We start from the raw sequence: 22241 nt of genomic DNA, 5'->3' as shown, positions 1-22241 counted from the left end.
ATGGGTCCTTGGTTTGCTCCTTTTCTTGGCCAAGTTGTCATGTTGGACCACATGTTGTCACCAGGAGAGGAGGACCCCAAGCTTGGCTTTATCTTAGTTTACCCTCTGGGTTCTTAGGAGGAAAAGTTAGACCAAACCTTTTGGGGTTCACTATTTTCCATGCTTGATAAAAAAAAAGTGGGCTGAAGTCGTGACTCGAAGGATGATATGACAGATTACTATGGTGGACATGGGAATAATAGGACAGGCACAGGGGACAGTCTCAACTAAAACTGGTGCGAGAGAGTCAAAAGGCCACCGTGGCACATAAGATGCCGGCATCATCAATGACACATGGTGCATGGGAGGCCCACGAGCTCTAAGTTACACCTTTGGTGGAGAACTCTTTGAGAACTTCCACTGAGAACCAAACCATCCTCCATCTTCCAGGGGGATCAGTAAGCATTTGTGATCCATACTAAGAGGATTAAAGGGGCCATGTTCATGGTGACTCAGACAGACCTGGGGTTTGGTGGATGTAGTTGCTCCTCCGTGTACGGTTGATGCCTTGGAGCTCCAACAAATAGGATTATAATGTAATTGGTGTGAGGGGCGGGGGATTTACATTAGGGGGACCCCCGACATAGAGAAGTGTAGCTGAAGGCAGGAAGGATAATGTGTATAACTGGATCTGGCTGGCGGCCATCATTTATAGACCATTAATGGAACACAGGTCCTCTGCAAAGTAATGGCTTTATAATGACCTGAGAGCTATAATAGTGTCAGAGGGCGCTGGGGGTAATGAGCTGATGAATATCTCTATCTATATATCTGGTATCCATTTATCTCCTATATCTTTTTATCTATCTAATTGTATTATTTACGTCATAGCTATCTATCTACCTACCTATCTATCATATATCTATCTATATATCTATCTATCTCATATCTATCTATCATATATCTAGCTATATATCTTTCTCATATCTATCTATCTATCTCATATCTATCTATCTATCTATCTATCTACGATATCTATCCATCCATCCACTTCCCCAGACTTTATTTAATGTACTATAATGGGGGAGGGTTAGTGAACTTTTCTGACTAATTTCCTTCTTTAAAACTTTTTTTTTTAACAATGGAAAAATATCTGATTTACTGACTCAGTCACTGAACTCCCAGATATAGTTGTCTCAGATTTCTCCCCTCCCCCTCATCCTGAACTTTTTGAATATTTTTAAGGCCCTTGTTACGCTCTACTTTTCTGCTTTGGTAGTGTCAGTCATATCTATTATGGAGTCCCCCTTTAAGGCTAGACCCCCCTCTGGCACTTGTAACCCCAGCAGTGCCTGCAGCCCCCCCTATAACCCAGCGTATTGTCCTGAGGTGTGTGTCAGGAAGCCGGACAGGAATATGGAGGCCTAGGAGAGGAAGCCACGAACAATATTCCATTAGTCTGTGGAGGAAACATGAATATGACATTACTGATGAGCGGAGAAAGATTATCTGAACCTGTCCTGCATCATTCAGTGGGCCCATCCCTAGAGGCGGGGGACCAGGGGGCGGCCATCTTATCAGTAGTCATAACCGTTTAAATAAAGTTTATTGAAGGACTTTTCCTTTATGGAGGTTTACGGTATAGCAGGTAGATAAGTCTGATCGGTAGTTATCTAGTGGTTGGTTATAGAGCATCACAATTTCCTAGACACTTCCCTAGACAGCCTTTTTTTTTAAATTTCTCAGCCAAGTGTCAAGGAGGCGGCACCAAGCTGCTCAAGTGCCACAACTAGGCACACTTTCTCGCTTACCCTCACCTCCCAGCCTCTCCTTATCAGATCTACAGGGTTTTGTATGTCAATGAAGAAAGAGGCGGAAGGTGAGGGTAAACTAGGAGGCGTGCCAGGCTGTGGCACTTGAGCACCTCAGCTCCACCTTGTTGACACTTGGCTGGGAATTTAATAAAAAAATAATTTTGTGAATTTGGCAACCAGCATCAGCTCCAGGAAAGGTACAGTTTGCTTTTATACCCTGCCACAATGTTTCTGTCACACCCCCTCCCATAGACTTACATTGAGGGGGCGTGGCCATGACATCACGAGCCTCCGGTGCCGCAGCCGATGCTCTAAACGAACGCTGGGTGCAGCAGGGAGATCGAGGGGGATAAGATGTCTAGGGGCAGAGTACCTCTTTAAATAAGTGTGCATATAAAAAGAGCTGTCAATCAATGAGTAGGACTGCCCACTTGACTATCTTGACTATCTATTCCCGAATAAGCAGAGATTTACATGTATAAATGAGAAGTAATCCTGAAACCCTTCTCACTAAACTATATATCAATCCGCTCGGCTCCTCCTGCTCTATAACATGACGCCTTGGGTTCCCTTTACGTTTTTATCCAAATGGCATCATCAATAGAAAATGCGCTTCCTTTGGTTTTCTACAGTGGGAACTTATGCATTAATACTAAACATAATGCATTTCTGCGTCTACATGTTAAAAGGGGTCAGATCTCTCCACAGACAAACCACTATCCATTTTCCGCCAGTCCCCCTCCCCCCCTCGCTGAGTGTGATAACCACTCCAACACAATTGCTTACCTAAGATTAACCACTGGGAATATGACAATTATTAGCGCCTCAGTGAGTGCGCCTGACGCACAATAACAGAAGACAAAAGATCCGTCTATTCAAAAACATCTCCCTTTGATGCGTAATGAGTTATGTCTACCGCGTGCCCGGCGTCAGATGTACGCGTGTGTTATTCTTCATCGCCTGCAGAGCAAGAACTCAAAATATAATGTCAGAAAATGTAAAGAAACCCGAAAAGAAATGAGAACAAACAATGACATAAAAGATGCGCGTCTACGGGAACGAGACGTTAACAAACACCGGTGGAAGGAATCAATAATGTTTGGTAAATGGTGTATTAAATACACTAAAGATTCCAATTTATGGCCCCCTTAGATGGGTTCTCTAGGAATAGTGAAACATAGCTGTTTTCTTCCAGAAACAGCACCACTATTGTCTTCAGTTTGTGTGTGGTACTGCAGCTCAGTTCTATTAAAAATAATGGAAGAGAGTTTTAGTACCACACACAACCTAAGGACAGGTGTCGCGCTGTATTTGGAGAGAAAAAGCTATGATTTATTGGTAATCTGTCAGCTCTATGTTGTGCTCAGAGCTCAAGTGTCAAGGAGGTGGTGCTGATCCACAACATGCACGCCTCCTCCCTCCCCCACCCCTCCCTGCCCTGAGCGATTTATGTAAACATCTTGGTTTCCAGCATTGACCCAGGACTGATAGGGGAGGGAGGAGGCTTAGATATTGTGGCTCAGTACTGCCTCCTTGACACTTGAGCTTTGACCATGATATAGAGTTGACAGATTCCCTTTAAGAATACCTCCATACTGTACCCAAATAATACTACCATAATGTATATTTCCCACATAATACTTCCACTCTTTGCCCATACAAAACTTTCATTCAATATCCAAATACTGCCATATAATGCTTGCATACCACCAAACAATACTTAAATAATTTATTCTCTTCCAACACTAAGTCAGGTGCGTCAATTAATCAAAACAGGAAGGGATGGGGGAGGGAGGAGGCTTGCATGTTGTGACTCAGCACCGCCTCCTTGACACTTGAAGCATGATATAGAGTTGACAAATTACCTTTAATAATACCTCCAAACAGTATCCAAATAATACTACCATACAGTATATTTCCCACACAATACTGCCACTCTATTTATTTAATATCCAAATAATACTGCCATATAATGCCTACATACCACTGATACACAATAATACAGTTATGCAAATGTGCAATACTGCCCTACAGTGTAGTAATCCACAACAGAGAGACTATCACAGGGGCACTGCTCCTCCACCGTACTCTCAGGGTTTTCCACAGTGCGTCCATTACGGTAGCAATAAGCAACTCTTCAGTCGTGCTCAGCTGTTGTACGAAGTGAATCCAAATCCAATATAAGAAGAAAGTTTCAAGCGGCCCTCACCGATTCCTTTATTCATTCAATAGATAGCAGGAATAAAAAAACACAGGAGGACATTTCTCTTCCCTACAGCCGTTGTCTAGGTAATTCAATGCTGAAATGATACTGCCATACCATGCTCACCGGGAATCTGTCAGCTGCTAAAAGCTGCAGACTCTGTTCAGTAGGTGGTAGAGATGCGTCTCTCAACCAGTGTGCCTACGGCTGTTGCAAAGCTACAGCTTCCAGCGTTCCCCTCCCATAGACTTACATTGAGGGGGCGTGGCCGTGATGTCACTAGCGGGGTGTGACTGTGACATCACGAGCAGCTGCCCTGTCATCTCAACTGTGGCACCCTAGACATCCAGTGCACGGAGCAAACTTCTGCCGGACGACTGGTGATGTGGGGCGGATGCTCATGATGTCACAGTCACGCCCCGCTCTTGATGTCATGGCCACTCCCCCTCAATGCCATCACAAACAGCCGTCATGCCCCCTCCCATAGACTTGCATTCAGGGGGCGTGGCTGCGACATCATGAGCGGGGTGTGACTGAGCGGGGTGTGACTGTAACATCGCGAGCCTCCGCCCTGCATCGCCATTCATCCGACATGGAGTGAAGTTTGCTCCATGCACTGGATGTCTAGGGAACTGCAGCTGAGATCGCGGGGATCCCCAGCAGCGGGATCCAGACTTCTTATCCCCTATTCTTTGGATAGAAGATAAGATTTGTAGGGGCGGAGTACCACTTTAAAGATAGTTGTCAATCACTAGTTACCAAAAATGACTCGTTATGCCAGAAAAGCAGTTCTAGGCATCGCTAAAATCTGCTGTCCACTGCCTGTTTTTAGGGGAAATCTGTCTCTAGTAACAGCCTCAGCAAGACACTAAGAAGGAGGGGCTTAGCATGTTCCATGTGCAGCAAATGAGGAAAGAGATACTGTGTACATTTAAGCTGTGTCCGTTTTCCAGAGGATCTTCCTTTTCCTAAAATACAACATTACTACTTCTGAAGAAATCCTAAAGAAAACCTGTCAGGTTTAAAATAAATGCATCATGTTATAGAGCAGGAGGAGCTGAGCGGATTGATATATAGTTTTATGAGAAAAGTTCCAGGATAACTTGTTATTTATTCATGCGAATCTCTGCTTATTTTGGACTAAGTAGTCATGTGGGCGGTCCTGTTTTTGTCACGGAATAGGACCGCCCACTTGACTACTTAGCCCAGAATGAGCAGTTATCCTGGAACTTTTCCCATAAATCTATATATCAATCCGCTCCGCTCCTCCTGCTCTATAACGTGAGCCTACAGATAGGAGGAAGGCAGGGTTTACATTTAAAAAAATGCCCCAGAAAATGCCATACTCGCTGCCTGACATTTTTGGGTGACCAAAAACGCTGCAACCATATGTGAACTGGGAGTCAATTGAGAAGAAATGTGAAACACCATACCCACATGATGTTTTTTTATTTTGGAGTTTTTCACCCTTTTTGTGGCATTTTTTTTACAAATACAGCAAGGGTAACAGACAAAACACAATGGCGGCCATATTGTTTGAAAGCCTCTAGCTTTCATATGCAAGTTGTGCGACTGCAGACGCTCATCCAGTGCCAATGTCTCACAGGACAACCACAGAGGCCCACAGCTCCTCTGACCTTGAAGAAAATGGGCAGAACTTTATCCCCCTCCTTTCCCTCTGCACATCCAATATTATTTTAAGTTAATTACGGTTATAGATAGCTGGGATTAAAGGAGAACTCCGCACAGCCAGGAGCACACTTGTCTGGAATCCTTTGAAGTGACTGACCAACGTCCCAGTAACGTAAGACGACCGGAACAGAGATGGATTCTAAAAACAGCTGCTATAATGATATTATGAGGCCCTCAGAGCTGTGCGGGGGGGTGACACTATGAAACCGTAGAGGAGGCGAGGGGCCCACCGTGATGCCCTCTGCTCCTGGCTAAGTAAACTGCTAACCGCCCTGGTTATTTCTGATCTATTTATCATGTGTCATAAAAGAGGCTGCCGGCTGCAAACCTACGCCTGGAGACGTGCGCCAAAGTCATATAATTGTTATAAGGACCATGCTGGTATAACCTGGGTATATACTGTATATAATTATATCTGCACAGCTAGTATAAGTTATATATCTCCTGTATATAGTGATATGGACCATGCTGGTATAACCTGGGTATATACTGTATATAATTCTATATGTACAGCTGGTATAAGTTATATATCTCCTGTATATAGTGATATGGACCATACTGGTATAACCTGGTATATACTGTATATAATTCTATATGTACAGCTGGTATAAGTTATATATCTCCTGTATATAGTGATATGGACCATGCTGGTATAACCTGGGTATATACTGTATATAATTCTATATGTACAGCTGGTATAAGTTATATATCTCCTGTATATAGTGATATGGACCAAATTGGTATAACCTGGTATATACTGTATATAATTATATATGTACAGCTGGTATAAGTTATATATCTCCTGTATATAGTGATATGGACCATGCTGGTATAACCTGGGTATATACTGTATATAATTCTATATGTACAGCTGGTATAAGTTATATATCTCCTGTATATAGTGATATGGACCATGCTGGTATAACCTGGGTATATACTGTATATAATTATATATGTACAGCTGGTATAAGTTATATATCTCCTGTATATAGTGATATGGACCATGCTGGTATAACCTGGTATATACTGTATATAATTATATATGTACAGCTGGTATAAGTTATATATCTCCTGTATATAGTGATATGGACCATGCTGGTATAACCTGGGTATATACTGTATATAATTCTATATGTACAGCTGGTGTAAGTTATATATCTCCTGTATATAGTGATATGGACCATGCTGGTATAACCTGGGTATATACTGTATATAATTCTATATGTACAGCTGGTATAAGTTATATCTCTCCTGTATATAGTGATATGGACCATTCTGGTATAATCTGGTATATATTGTATATAATATATATGTACAGCTGGTATAAGTTATATATCTCCTGTATATAGTGATATGGACCATGCTGGTATAACCTGGGTATATACTGTATATAATTCTATATGTACAGCTGGTATAAGTTATATATCTCCTGTATATATAGTGATATGGACCATGCTGGTATAACCTGGTATATATTGTATATAATATATATATGTACAGCTGGTATAACCTGGTATATACTATATATAATATATATGTACAGCTGGTATAAGTTATATATCTCCTTTATATAGTGATATGGACCATGCTGGTATAACCTGGTATATACTGTATATAATTATATATGCACAGCTGGTGTAAGTTATATATCTCCTGTATATAGTGATATGGACCGTGCTGGTATAACCTGGGTATATACTGTATATAATATATATGTACAGCTGGTGTAAGTTATATATCTCCTGTATATAGTGATATGGACCATGCTGGTATAACCTGGGTATATACTGTATATAATATATATGTACAGCTGGTATAAGTTATATATCTCCTGTATATAGTGATATGGACCATGCTGGTATAACCTGGTATATACTGTATATAATATATATGTACAGCTGGTATAAGTTATATATCTCCTGTATATAGTGATATGGACCATGCTGATATAACCTGGTATATACTGTATATAATTATATATGTACAGCTGGTATAAGTTATATATCTCCTGTATATAGTGATATGGACCATGCTGGTATAACCTGGGTATATACTGTATATAATATATATGCACAGCTGGTATAAGTTATATATCTCCTGTATATAGTGATATGGACCATGCTGGTATAACCTGGTATATACTGTATATAATTATATATGTACAGCTGGTATAAGTTATATATCTCCTGTATATAGTGATATGGACCATGCTGGTATAACCTGGTATATACTGTATATAATATATATGTACAGCTGGTATAAGTTATATATCTCCTGTATATAGTGATATGGCCCGTGCTGGTATAACCTGGGTATATACTGTATATAATTATATAATTTCAGCTAGTATATAGTGATATGTAGCATGAGGGTATAACCTGGGCATCTTTGGATGTATAATTATATCTGTGTAGCAGATATTGGCATTCCTTCAGATTATAATTGCTGCAGTGATGGGACAGCCTTGTATTATAAAAAGATAGAGGGTCTATAAATCTTTGTACTACGCGCCGTTTTAATTTTCCTGTTCATGTTGGGAGTTCATAAACAGGACCATTAAAGCTGTAACGTTGTCTGCTGAGCTTCTATAAACTCTCGCCTCATTTTAGAAGGAATTCATCACAGGAAAATAGGATTACTTTCACCAGCTAAGTACCCACTACTATTAACGTTAATTTCCATGGAAAGGATCCAGATTTCGGAAAATCTTTGATTAAGGTGATTTCTTGCCAGTAGTAAAAGCGGCTGTATTCATTCACAGGGCGAGAAATTCCACCGACAACTGCTATGCTACCATTATAAAGTGACTATCCAGCACTTAATAAAATAGCTACTATAATACTGCTGCTATGTACAAGAATATAACTATTATAATACTGCCTCCTATATACAAGAATATAACTACTATAATACTGCTGCTATGTACAAGAATATAACTACTATAATACTGCTCCTATATACAAGAATATAACTACTATAATACTGCCTCCTATATACAAGAATATAACTACTATAATACTGCTCCTATATACAAGAATAGAACTACTATAATACTGCTCCTATATACAAGAATATAACTACTATAAAACTGCTCCTATATACAAGAATATAACTACTATAATACTGCTCCTATATACAGGAATATAACTACTATAATACTGCTCCTATATACAGGAATATAACTACTATAATACTGCTCCTATATACAAGAATATAACTACTATAATACTGCTCCTATATACAGGAATATAACTACTATAATACTGCCTCCTAGCTGAGAGGTTGTGTGTGTGTAGCTCTCCTGATGTCTGGTGAAAGCCCGGGGTGGGGCCACCCTGGGTGGGGAAGCTCCCCAAGCAAGGCCCAGGCTTCTCGGCCTATTCTGGGAATTAATCCCCAGACACCACAAACCATGGATGAAAATCCTAAAGTTTCTATGGATGTGAGAAATGTTCAGAATGTTGTCAGTTCTGGTGCAGTAAGAAGCACAGATGAGAAGAAAGCTGTGGAAGTGAGGAAAGAAACTTCATCAAGTAAGGTAATGGCTGCAGGTACAATCCACCCCTCCTGCAGTCAGACAGAGGAGAACATCCCTGGAGAAGCAGACCATGCAGGAGAATCTGCAGCAGCCTGTCCTGATACGTTCTGACCGCACACGATACGGGAGCGGGAGCAGCGCAAAAGTTACAAGCACGCCAGAGGGAGTACAGCAGGAAGGCTTCAGGGGGCCACAAGTGCGGTCACTGAGAAGAACTAGGGGCCCAGTCCCCAGTCTGGAGATTGTGACCCTGCAGCAGTGACCACAGCAACACCGAGACAGATCCCACCTCAGAAGCAGAGTCCTGTGAGTACCCCACCAGCGCGGCCCCCCAATACTCAGCGGGCGCCTGAACTGTGTTTGGCCGAGCAGATCCCAGCTCTGGTAAAGAGACTTGAGACTTTAAAAAAGACAAAGTTACAGCTGCAGAAACAAATAGACTGTATATACAAGCTAAAGGCAGCAAACCCCAATAACCAGGCTGTACATGATAAGAAGCTGAGCTCCCTCGCTGTGCAGCTCGCTGACACTGTGCAGGACATGGAGGACGTATTGGACCAGATGGGACCAGTCGCTGAGACCTTCAGAAATCAGCAGCGATTTGAGGGATATAAGGAAAGACCAGCGCCAAAGTCATCTACTGCTGCACCTAAGTCTTCAGCCTCACCAGGGGACACCCAGCAGTCCTGTACAAGACAAGAGGACATCCAGCATTCCTGTGCAAGACCACTCCTCAGACCAGCCAGCTTCCCTTTTGAGAAAGGAAATTTGTACAGACAAGCAGAAGCAAGCGTCCAGCAACATCAGAGACCTGCAGAGACTCCTCCAGAGGTACCACAAGTCCCAGCAGTCAGCACGGTGAAGCAGGACTATGGACTCCTACCAGAAGGTAACTCTGTAACCGTTGTGCAGTCACCACAAGCCCCTGGGGGCAGTAGAGAGCAGCAGGACTGTGGACTCTTACCTGAAGGCAGCAGTGCAGCAGAGAGTTCACAGGACATGGCTCTGCAGGGCTTGCTGGGCTCTGTAGTGCAAGATCATTCTGCCAGTGACTGCAATGATATGAATGTATGTGATATTACTGATAATGTGTCTGCAGAGGGGGGCGCTTCACAGTCTGTGTGGGATCTGGGGTCATCTCTGGGGTCAGGTCCACCATTAGTTCAGCCTCCAGAGGCTTGTGACCCCCAGAGTATAGAGGTTGATGGTGGGGAGGGGGCTGTACAGTCTGATGCACAACACTTCCCCCCTTTAGTCACACAAGTATCAGACCCCCATAGTACAGCTGGTCAGCAGCCACCACAGCGCCCCCAAGTACAGCAGGAGGGTAGAAGTAGTGGCGCCTCCTCTGGTAATGCCTGGAGCCGCGGGTCACCATTCATGTCCAATGTGAATTATACAGGTCAGGCTTTCAAGAGGAGGAACGTGGTCAGGTTCAGACATAGAGGGGCCAAGGAGGAGCTGCCTGACAGGAGGTTTGTGGTCCGTGAACTTCTGTGCCACCAAATGGGCTTCCTGCCATCTAACATCCTGGCAGTGATAAACCTTCCTGACAGGCAGGGCTATGACGTCAGCTTCAAACTCATGTCCGACCTGGACCGCTTCTGGGCCCATGTCACCCGGGTGAGAGATGCTGATGGCTGGAATAAGTTCAGCTTTGTCCCCATCTCCAGACCAGACACAGCGAATGTCACCATTATATTCTGGAACGAGTCTGTCCCCCCCCAGGATATTGTTGTGTGGTTAAAGAGACACTGTGACCTAATGTCAGACCTGACTAAGACCAGGGATGAGGACGGCATATGGACGGGAGGGTGGAAGGTCCTGGTGAAGTTACGGCAGATAAACAACATAACCCAACATCTGCCCAATTCTTTCTTCATTGGTCGGGAGAAAGGGGTTTGCTTCTATGCAGGTCAGCCCAGAAAATGCTTCAAGTGTGGGAAGACCGGTCATATCGCGAGTGTGTGCACCCTAGTGAAGTGTAATTTATGTGGGGAGATCGGCCATGTCAGCGCCACCTGCCAGAATATCCGCTGCAACCTCTGTGGTAAGACTGGTCACTCCCACAGGGACTGTCCTGACGCCTGGCATAACATCTGTAAGGACTTCCCTGATGAGGACCTGCTGGAGGGGGCAGAGGACCTGGAGGAGGAGACGTTGGTGTCAGGGTCAGCAGTGACACAACCTGAGCCTCAGCATAACATGGGTGACACTAGAGGTGACGATATGGGTGACAATATTGGTGACACTAGCGGTGACAATATGGGTGACAATATTGGTGACACAGTGCCCGACCAGTCCCGGGCAGGAGCCACTGAGGGGAACAGGGAGGTCACTGAGCAGGTTGTGGCCATGTCTTCTTCTGCCCCAGCATCAATAAATCCGCAGAAGAGACGGAAGAAAGACAAAACCAGCCGTAAGCCTGAGGAGGGATGGACCACTGTCCAAAAACCTTCCAAAAAGAAAGTAGACCCCGGGTCAGGTGTCATGACCATCACAAATAGGTACAGTGTCCTATCAGAGTCAGACGTTGAGGAAGAGATGGAGAGGGAGCTAAAGAGAGTGATAGATGAATTTAATGAAGACCAAGAGGGTGATCCCCCCACAAAAAAGAGACCCCCACGAGCAAAACGTCTGTCCGAATCGGACATGGAAACAGGTGGTCAGCAGGAGGGCTCAGACTCAGATCTGTGATGATGGGGATGACATCTCTGCACTTTCTTCTTTCCTTTGTTATGATGGCCGACTTTACCCTTAAAGTGTTCTCCAGTAATGTGAACAGTGTCAGAGTGAGGAGGACCAGACATGTCGTATATGACTAAAGTCTATTGATGCTGACATCATCTTCTTACAGGAGACACGTTTAAATACTCAAGGACTGTTACGTGAGGCAGAGCGGGAATGGCGGTCTGGTCCATCCTTTTGGTCACTGGGTGTGGAACCAAGTGCCGGGGTCTCTATCCTGTTTACCACCAATGATGTAACTGTACATAGGCTGACAGAGGTATTGATGGGAAGGTGCCTAATGCTAGAAGTTACTATTCGGGGTAGAAGGCTCCGACTCATTAATATCTATGGTTCACAGACAGTGACTGAAAGGGTTAACCTTTATAATGAAGTGAAGCCATATCTCTTTACATCTGTCCCCGTCATCTTGGCTGGAGATTTTAATGCCTCCAGAACAACTAGTGACAGATCCTCTAATAGACCTCTAACCCGAGACTCCAAGGTCTTAAACAACATCATTCTACAGGCCGGGTTGTCAGATGTGTTTGTGCAGGGTGGTCGGAAACCAAAATTTACCTATTTCTGTGGTGGAAGAAGTAGTCGTATAGATTTAGCTCTGGTTAGTCCCACAGAAACCATTGGTGAGAAGGATGAGAAGATCGTCCCTTATTCTGACCATCTGGCCTTATATTTTTGTCTGGGTGTCACACAGGGTCCTGAGACAGGTAGAGGGTTGTGGAGACTGAATTCCAGTCTATTAGAGGATCCTTCTGTGCAGAGACAGGTTCACTCTCTTATACAGGGTCAACTAGAGAGAGTGGACTTCTATGATGATATGGCCGCCTGGTGGGAGGATGTCAAGGATGAGATCAGAACCCTCTTAAAGAGACTGTCAGTTATAAAGGGGAAGAGTAAGTATGGCCAGTATCTCAAGCTGCGCAAAGAATTGGAGTCACTATATTCGGCGGGTGGGGACCAACAAAGGATAGACCGGCTGAAATCTGAGATAAGGCAGTATCAGTACAGCAGGTATACCTCCCTGGTTCTTGAAAGGGATTATGGGTCCTTAGGGTCTCCTGATCCCTTTGAGAATTGCCGGGAGCGGGTGGCAAATAAATCTGTCACCGGTCTCACTGACTCCCAGGGTGTTTTGCAGGAATCTCGGGAGGGTATCCTGGGGGTGGTGAGATCGTACTATGCTGACTTGTTTCAGAGGAAGGTTTTGGATAGAGACAAGATGACCCAATTCTTGGAGACAACTCCGCTCCCTGATACTAATGATTTGGACTTTTCTCCTTTGACAGCAGAATTGACGGTGGCAGAGGTCAAAGAGGCCATTGATAAGTTACATCTGAAGAAGGCACCAGGTCCAGATGGGATAACAGCAGAATTCTATAAGACATTCAGAGACCTCTTGGCCCCAATCCTCGTGGATGTTTATACAAATTGTCTAGAAAGTCACCTGATGCCTCCATCCATGAGAGTGTCCTCGCTGATTCTGCTGTCTAAAGGTAAAGAGCCGAGTGACATCAAGAACTGGAGGCCAATTGCCCTCTTGAATGTCGACAGGAAGATTCTGGCAAAAATCCTGTTTTCTAGGTTAGTTTGTCTGTCCCCGGCACTGTTGGCAGGCTGTCAGTATGGCACAGTAAAAGGGCGGAACATCTCTGGGGCAGTGATCTCCATAAGGGAGATGTTTGAGAGATGTAAAGCCCTGAGGTGTGGGAGATATGTTGTCAGTCTTGACCAGGCTAAAGCCTTTGACAGAGTAGATCATGAGTATCTATGGGCCACTTTGTCAAAGTACGGTATTCCGGGACAATTCATCGATTGGCTGAAGACTTTGTATTGTGAGGCCGAGAGCTTTCCTCTGATCAATGGTTGGCAAGGTGACACGTTCAGGGTTGAGGCGGGGGTGAGACAAGGTTGCCCACTGAGCCCGCTGCTGTATGTATTCGCCTTAGACCCATTTCTGAGGTCACTGCAGGAGTGTGGTTTTCAGGGGGTGCCGGTCCCCCACTGCCTACCCCTGAGTGTTGTTGCCTACGCGGATGATGTGACTGTAGTGATATCTGAGCCTCGTGAGGTGGAGATGTTGTCTGCGGCCATCAAAAGTTACTCGGAGGCCTCAGGGTCTCTGGTCAACCTTGAGAAGAGTCAAGCTCTCTGGGTATCAGATACTGATCCAGATTTTGATCTGACCCAATTTGTGAGAGCCTCCTCCTATATTAAAATCCTAGGGGTCAAATTCGGGAGGGACGATAACGCCAAACTAAATTGGGAAGAGAAGTTGGAAGCCGGAAATGCAAAGGTTCAGCGATGGAAGAACTGGAGGCTGACCTATAGAGAAAGGGTTAAAATGTTGAAGACTTACCTGGTCCCCGTCTTTTTGTATGTCTCTGTTGTTTTTCCTTTGCCAGAATCTTTCTCCGCTCGGCTCTTTAGCCTGTTCTTCCAAATGTTCTGGGGGAACAGGTTGAACCTGATAAAAAGAGGGGTCACCTACCTACAGAGGAGAGAGGGTGGGTTGGATATGCTGAATCCAAGGGTGTTCTTTGACTCCATGTTTCTTAAAGTTAATTTTGGTTGCCTGGACTCAAACAACAGCTCCCTGTGGGCGAATAGTATCAGGGACTGGATATTGCCTTTTGCAGAGTCTTGGGTGCGAGGCGGCAGTCTCAAGAGGGGGAGATGGACGCGTGACTACCTCCCCCCGTACCTGGAATACGGGCTCAGATGTCTGAAGAGATGGCGCATTGAGAAGTCCTATATAGAGAGTAAGCCAAGGAAGGATCTATACGTAAGGGTTTGTAGGGCTTTCTTTTGTTCTCCACTTGCCTTGAGGGACTGTGTGACCAGCACTTTACAGGAAAGTCTAAAGTTCCTCAATGGGAAACGACTCCCCGCAAAATTCTTTGATATAGCTTGGCTGTCGCTCCATGGGAGGCTCTTTGTCAGGGGTAATCTAAAGTATCTAAGCGTTTCTGATAGGAACTGTCCTCTGGGTTGTCAGCAGGAGGAGACGATGGAGCATTTCATATCTGACTGCAGGGGCGGGAGGAGGATATGGGAAGAAGTGTCCAGTAAGCTGAACATCCCATTACTGCAGAACCTGACGTATCCTGACATCGTATATGCTGTACCATCCAGTAACAGGACTGTAGACAGGGGGACTATGTACATAATAATTACTATCACTAAATATTACCATTGGAACATGAGAACTAGAGTGTCCATACACAACGAGCCATTCCACCACATCACAGCAGTAAGACAGATCATGTCCGAGCTCCAGTGGGTAAAGTCATTAGAGATACGGAGGAACCAAAATAATGGGAAATTATGGAGGAATGTCTCTTTGGTTTAACACAGATGATGTCATGTTATTTTATTACATTTTTTGTGTTTTTCCTTTTCCAGCAAATGTGGACTTTCTAAGTTTAATATTACTCTGTGCATACTCTAGTTGAGTAGTCATTGTGTGTACAATGCTTGTTATTTTTGTTTTGCATTGTAAGAATTTATGTTAATTGTAATTTTGTTTGTTTTCACAATAAAAATTGCCTCCTATATACAAGAATATAACTACTATAATACTGCCCCCTATATACAAGAATATAACTACTATAATACTGCTCCTATATACAAGAACATAACTACTATAATACTGTTCCTATATACAAGAATATAACTACTATAATACTGCTCCCATATACAAGAATATAACTACTATAATACTGCCCCTATATACAAGAATATAACTAATATAATACTGCTCCTATATACAAGAATATAACTACTATAATACTGCTCCTATGTACAAGAATATATCTACTATAATACTGCTCCTATGTACAAGAATATAACTACTATAATAATGCTGCTATGTACAAGAATATAACTACTATAATACTGCTCCTATATACAAGAATATAACTACTATAATACTGCCCCTATATACAAGAATATAACTACTATAATACTGCCTCCTATATACAAGAATATAACTACTATAATACTGCCCCCTATATACAAGAATATAACTACTATAATACTGCTCCTATATACAAGAACATAACTACTATAATACTGCTCCTATATACAAGAATATAACTACTATAATACTGCTCCCATATACAAGAATATAACTACTATAATACTGCCCCTATATACAAGAATATAACTAATATAATACTGCTCCTATATACAAGAATATAACTACTATAATACTGCTCCTATGTACAAGAATATATCTACTATAATACTGCTCCTATGTACAAGAATATAACTACTATAATACTGCCCCCTATATACAAGAATATAACTACTATAATACTGCCTCCTATATACAAGAATATAACTACTATAATACTGCCCCTATATACAAGAATATAACTACTATAATACTGCCTCCTATATACAAGAATATAACTACTATAATACTGCCCCTATATACAAGAATATAACTACTATAATACTGTCTCTTATGTAGTAGACTCCTCTTGCTCTCGTCTGTCTTGCACGTTCTCACCATCATCGTTTCTCTTCTCTTTCAGATTTGCCGTCCTCATTGAGGGTGAAGGGCTCTTCTGTGATCACGGAGCAGCACTCAGGTGAGGCCCTGAGAACCTGTAATGTGTCTCTGTTATGCGTCTTCCCTTTCAGTTGTGATGGTTTATATGTCTATCTTGGCGCAGTCTCATGGACCTCCTGCAGTATGACAGCCACTTACTCCGCAGATGTGTTGTTTTTAAGCATTTTATTGTGGACTTAAAGGGGTACTCTACCCCTAGACATCTTATCCACTATGGAAAAAAAAAGGGGACAAGATGTCTGATCGCTGGGTTTATTATTTACTTATGGAGTGGACTTATTCAGGGAAACTTAATGGGGGCATCTACTCAATAAGAGGTTCCCTACCTACCTGACTTCCTAACTACTGGCAGATTCTATCTAAAAGCGGAGGGTTCCCTATCTGCCTACCTACCTACTGGGGGCTTCTACCTAACGGGGATTCTCTACCCACTGGGGGCTTCTACCTAACAGGGGAAGTTTCCTACCTACCCACCTACTTATTATGGGGTTCTACCGAATGAAAAGATTTTGTACCTACCTACCTACTGGGAACTTCTACCTAATTAGGGGATTCCCTACCTATTGGGATCTTCTACCTAATAGGGGAAATTCCCTAACTACCTACTGGGGGCTTCTACCTAATATGAGGATTCCATACCTACAAGAAGCTTCTACCTAGGGGATTAACTACCTCCTAGAAGCTTATACCTAATGGGGGGGGGGGGGATTCCCTATTTACTTACTTGGGGCTTCTACCTAACAGGGGGATTATCTAACTACTGGGGGCTTCTACCTAACAGGGGGATTTCTCTACCTACTGGGGGCTTCTACCTAACAGGGGAGGTTTCCTATCTACCCACCTACTTATTATGGGGTTCTACTAAATGAAGAGATTCTGTACCTACCTACCTACTGGAAACTTCTACCTAATAGAGGGATTCCCTACCTATTTGGGGCTTCTACCTAATATGAGGATTCCATACCTACAAGAAGCTTCTACCTAGGGGATTAACTACCTCCTAGCAGCTTATACCTAATGGGGGGGATTCCCTATCTACTTACTGGGGGCTTCCATGAATTCCTGGTGCAGATTCCAGCCCTTCCATTAAAGGCTTCACCTCAGGAGCTGTAATATTCAGGGTCTAGGCTTAGAATAAACCCCGATCATTGGGATCCGACTCTGACCAGCTGCCTCTTCACTGTTTTTCCAGACACAGCGCCATACAAACAGCTGAGGCTGGAACTGGTAGTGCAGTACCAGGCAGAGCCACAACTGTTTATATGGCTCTGTGTCCCATAGCTTTTTATTCAGCTGACCGGTAGGGGTGCCACAGTCGGACCCCATGGATCTGAGCATACATTTCTCACTGTTCCCATGAAAATGGGGTGGAATTAAAGGGGTACTCCACTGCCCCAGTGTCTGAAACATTTTGTTCCGAACGCTGGGTGCGGGCTACAGGGGTCCTGACATCATGGCTACACCCCCTAGTGATGTCATGCCCCCTCAATGCAAGCCTATGGAAGGGGGCGGGGCAGCCACCACGCCCCCTCCCATAGACTTGCATTGAGGGGGTGTGACGTCACTAGGGGGCGTGTGCCTGACGTCACGACCCTCGCAGCCCCCACCCAGAGTTCAGAACAAAATGTTTCGGACACTGGGGCAGTGGAGTACCCCTTTAATACACAAAGACTGTTCCTAATCTAAAAATCAAGGAAACCCCTTCAATATTCTCTAGCGGGGATGAGTCTCGGCAGCTTCTGGTGTTTTCAACCTGTCCGACAAAGGAATTTCTACCTGAAAAAGAAAAGACAAATGAGGCGGCATAATACGAAGTGATATGTTGGCCACAAAGGTCGGCCGCCTGTGTTTAGGTTCCTCGGTTTCGCTAATAATGCACAAAACACAGCTTTTTCCAATAAAACAGGATGCGCACAGCCTTGATAAATCACATTCATTCATATTCATGGCTCCCACATAAAAGAGCAAACAAATCTAAGCGAGGGAAGGTGCTGAATACCAACTAAACGCCTGCCGCGAGACGCATCAAAGTCGTAAACAATCACGGATAAATACGGGGGAGATCTGCACCCCATACTTCACCTACAAGTAAAGGGACTATGTGCAGAAAATGGCAGTACAGGAGTGGCAGCCAATATGTCCTCCATTATACAAGCACTGTGTAGTGTAGCATAGACCATTATAAGAGAATAATGTAGAGGTTCTTGGGTATATCTTGTGCTTACTTGTTTTAGCTGATGTGGCAGGAATGGGACAGGCTTCATACTGGTTGCAAAGCCATCACTAAAATGACTTGCTAATGCTGCGTACATTTTTCATGAATCTTCTGGTAGGGGGTATGGCGTTTGATCACTGCACCTGAATATCTAATTAGGCTGCTGGTGCTGTACTTAGTAGGCTCCCATGTAGGTTGAGGTCAATTCCCATCATGTGCACTTTTGATGCGTTTTCTTATTTAAAGTGCGTATTTTTGTTTTGTTTTTTAATAATGCTTCAAGGCAGAAAGATATTTGACCCATAATGACATGAAGATTTGACGTCTTTAAGCCGTGTTCACATGTTGCATTCTTAGTTTGTTTTTATATTTTTACAAGTTTTTACTGCATTTTTTTTTACTGCATTCTGTCTTTGTCTTTGCTGCGATTCTTAATCATGATGAAATTCACAATTTTTTGCCGTGATTTTGGGTAAATCGCGGCAAAAAAAGAAAAACACAAACTGATACATATCTTGAACCCATTTTGATAGCAGTAGTATACAGATAGAGCTGAAGGGGAAGTGTAAAACTACTATATATCATGATCCCATAGAGATAGCAGCAGCAGTATATAGATAGAGCTGGAAGGGGGGATGTATAACTACTATGTATCCTAATCCCATAGAGATAGTAGTAGTATACAGATAGAGCTGGAGGAGAGGTGTATATCTACTATATATACTGATCCCTGAGAGATAGCAGCAGCAGTATACAGATAGAGCTGAAGGGAAGGGAGAGTCTGGGAGCTAGCAGGAGCAATTTGATAGGTGATTGTGTCATCCTGTAGCTCACAACAAGTCAGCTGACCCAGGACTGACTACTTTCTCCACTAGGCCTAAAACTAATCTGAGACTTCCTGTTCTGTGTAGATTACTGTAGTGTCCTCCTCATCACAGACAGGAATAAAGTGCATGGCAGGACAGAGTGCCAAAGGCTGATGTAAGGTGACACCAGTGTAAAGATACCAGAGGTGCACACAATAGCTGTTGCTCACAGATCAACCTACCTCTCCTTTGGCTTCTGAAATGGTCACAGAGAATGGCCAGATGTCTCACCCATTCAAGTAAAAGGGACAGTTCAAGTCTTTTATCTCCTAAGTCTATGGAGCCTATCTCAAATAAATTTAAAAAAAAAAAAAGAGGGAAAAATGATAGACAAAATAATAAAAAATAAATTTAATAATTTTTTTTTATAAATTAATAAAAATAAGAGTAAAATAAATAACCCAAAAAAAAAAAATCAGAAAATAGAAACAGAAAGAAAAGAACATATTCAGTATCTGTCTAATCAGGGTAAAAAATATTTTGGGGACACATTCCCTTTAAGGTCCCCTGTAAAAAGAGACACCGCAGCTCGGCCGGAGACAGTCACATGTGGCGCCTTGAGACGAGACAGCAGGGAGCAGTGACTGAGTGATTCTGCGGCGGAGTACTGTTAATTCTAATGCATAATAAATAAAGCTCATTGTCTCCAGGCCCCTTTTATACGAGGCGAGGAGACCGCGGCAGAGCGCTCCGCACACCCTATCTGCTGCAGTTACTGTCATATTGTCTGTATGGAAGAACCATCAGGGACAGCAGATAAACTCCCAAAAAAATATAAGGGGCGGGTTCACACTGTGTTTTTGTTTCCTTTTTAACGTTTACGTTTTATTTACTTTCAGCAAAGTATAAAAAAAATAAAACTTCAACAGACGCTAAAAACGGATGCTGCTGTATGCCATAGGCAATTTCTCACAAAATTTTAGGGAAAAAAATGGATTTTAACCTATACATTTTAGTTTTTATCTTTTGCTTTTATGTTTTTTTGCTGTACGGTGTGAGGCCCTCACCAAATAGCTCCCTATATCTAAGTGTCCTGTCCATTGTATTAGGGTTAAAGGGGTACTCCGCTGCTCAGCGTTTGGAACAAACTGTTCCAAATGCTGGAGCTTGCGCCGGGAGCTTGTTACATCATAGCCCCGCCCCCTCATGGTGTCACGCCACACCCCCTTTGGTGTACTTTGGTGGAAAACTTTTTTTTTTTTTTTATCAACTGGTGTCAAAAAGTTAAACAGATTTGTAAATTACTTCTATTAAAAAATCTTAAAGGGGTTATCCAGGAAAAAACTTTTTTTTATATATATCAACTAGCTCCAGAAAGTAAAACAGATTTGTAAATTCCTTCTATTAAAAAATCTTAATCCTTTCAGTACTTAGGAGCTGCTGAAGTTGAGTTGTTCTTTTCTGTCTAAGTGCTCTCTGATGACACATGTCTCAGGAACTGTCCAGAGTAGAAGCAAATCCCCATAGCAAACCTCTTCTACTCTGTGCCGTTCCCGAGACAAGCAGAGATGTCAGCAGAGAGCACTGTTGCCAGACAGAAAAGAACAACTCAACTTCAGAAGCTGATAATTATTGGAAGGATTAAGATTTTTTAATAGAGGTAATTTACAAATCTGTTTAACTTTCTGTAGCCAGTTGATGTATATATATATATATATATATATATATTATATAAGTTTTTGTTTTTTTAATACCCCTTTAATCCTTCCAATACTTACCAGCTGCTGTATACTACAGAGAAAGTTATTTTCTTTTTGAATTTCCTTTCTGTCTGACCACAGTGCTCTCTACTGACACCTCTGTCCATGTCAGGAACTGTCCTGAGTAGGAGTAAATCCCCCATAGCAAACCTCTTCTACTCTGTGCAGTTCCCGAGATAACCAGAGATGTCAGCAGAGAGCACTGTTGCCAGACAGAAAAGAACAACTCAACTTCAGCAGCTGATAATTATTGGAAGGATTAAGATTTTTTAATAGAAGTCATTTACAAATCAAAATTTTAAACTTTCTGGCACCAGTTGATTTAAAGAAAATAGTTTTCCATTGGAGTACCCATTTAAGGGGACTGAATTCTGAAGAAAAGATTGGATCCGAGTATAGGGCGGTGGGCCGGAGGGGGAGACCAGAGCGCTTATTCTGCTTTACACTGCAAGAACGTTACCTGTGACTACTGTAAGACCTTCATCTCTGAGCTTAATCTGGGATGGACCTTTGTGGTTAACCCTCGAAATGAACTCCGCAGGTCAAGAAGCAGAATCCAGGGCCTGTAAACCTCTGAGGTATCTGGCGGAGGGGAGCGGGGTCACCGGCAGATTATTGCGGGTGGCAGGGCATGTGATGTATTAATCCCTTTAATCCTGTTGAGGTGAGGGCATTGAATGGGCACAGGGTGATAAGCAGTTTCCCAGCACTAAGATCTGTTCTCCAACTAATCTGGAGCTGTTAACGGGAAGAACATAGGCGGGATTAACGAGCCGCCGGCCCCAGAAGGGATTAGGAGCATGAACCTTCCCTATTAGCTCTGCTGCAGTAATCAAAGTGTGAGGTGTAATTGTAACGAACAATCCTGCTCCGCCGTGGTTTATAGATGACTGGTATAGACGCTACTTCA

At 43.1% G+C, this 22241-nt stretch overlaps 1 protein-coding gene across 4 annotated transcripts in view; it reads left to right on the top strand.

Moving 5' to 3' along the window:
- Positions 1 to 22241, top strand: part of LOC130306386 (semaphorin-6D-like) — a 214362-nt gene that overhangs the window by 42064 nt on the left and 150057 nt on the right. For all 4 annotated transcript variants that reach the window (XM_056552095.1, XM_056552093.1, XM_056552094.1 and 1 more), the window contains exon 2: positions 16513 to 16569. The gene's annotated coding sequence lies outside the window, so the exon portion shown is untranslated. The remainder of the gene's footprint in view (positions 1 to 16512; positions 16570 to 22241) is intronic.

This window comes from Hyla sarda, unplaced genomic scaffold (assembly GCF_029499605.1).
Source record: "Hyla sarda isolate aHylSar1 unplaced genomic scaffold, aHylSar1.hap1 scaffold_137, whole genome shotgun sequence".
NCBI classification, from domain to species: Eukaryota; Metazoa; Chordata; class Amphibia; order Anura; family Hylidae; genus Hyla; species Hyla sarda.
This window is presented reverse-complemented; position numbering and strand designations above follow the sequence as displayed.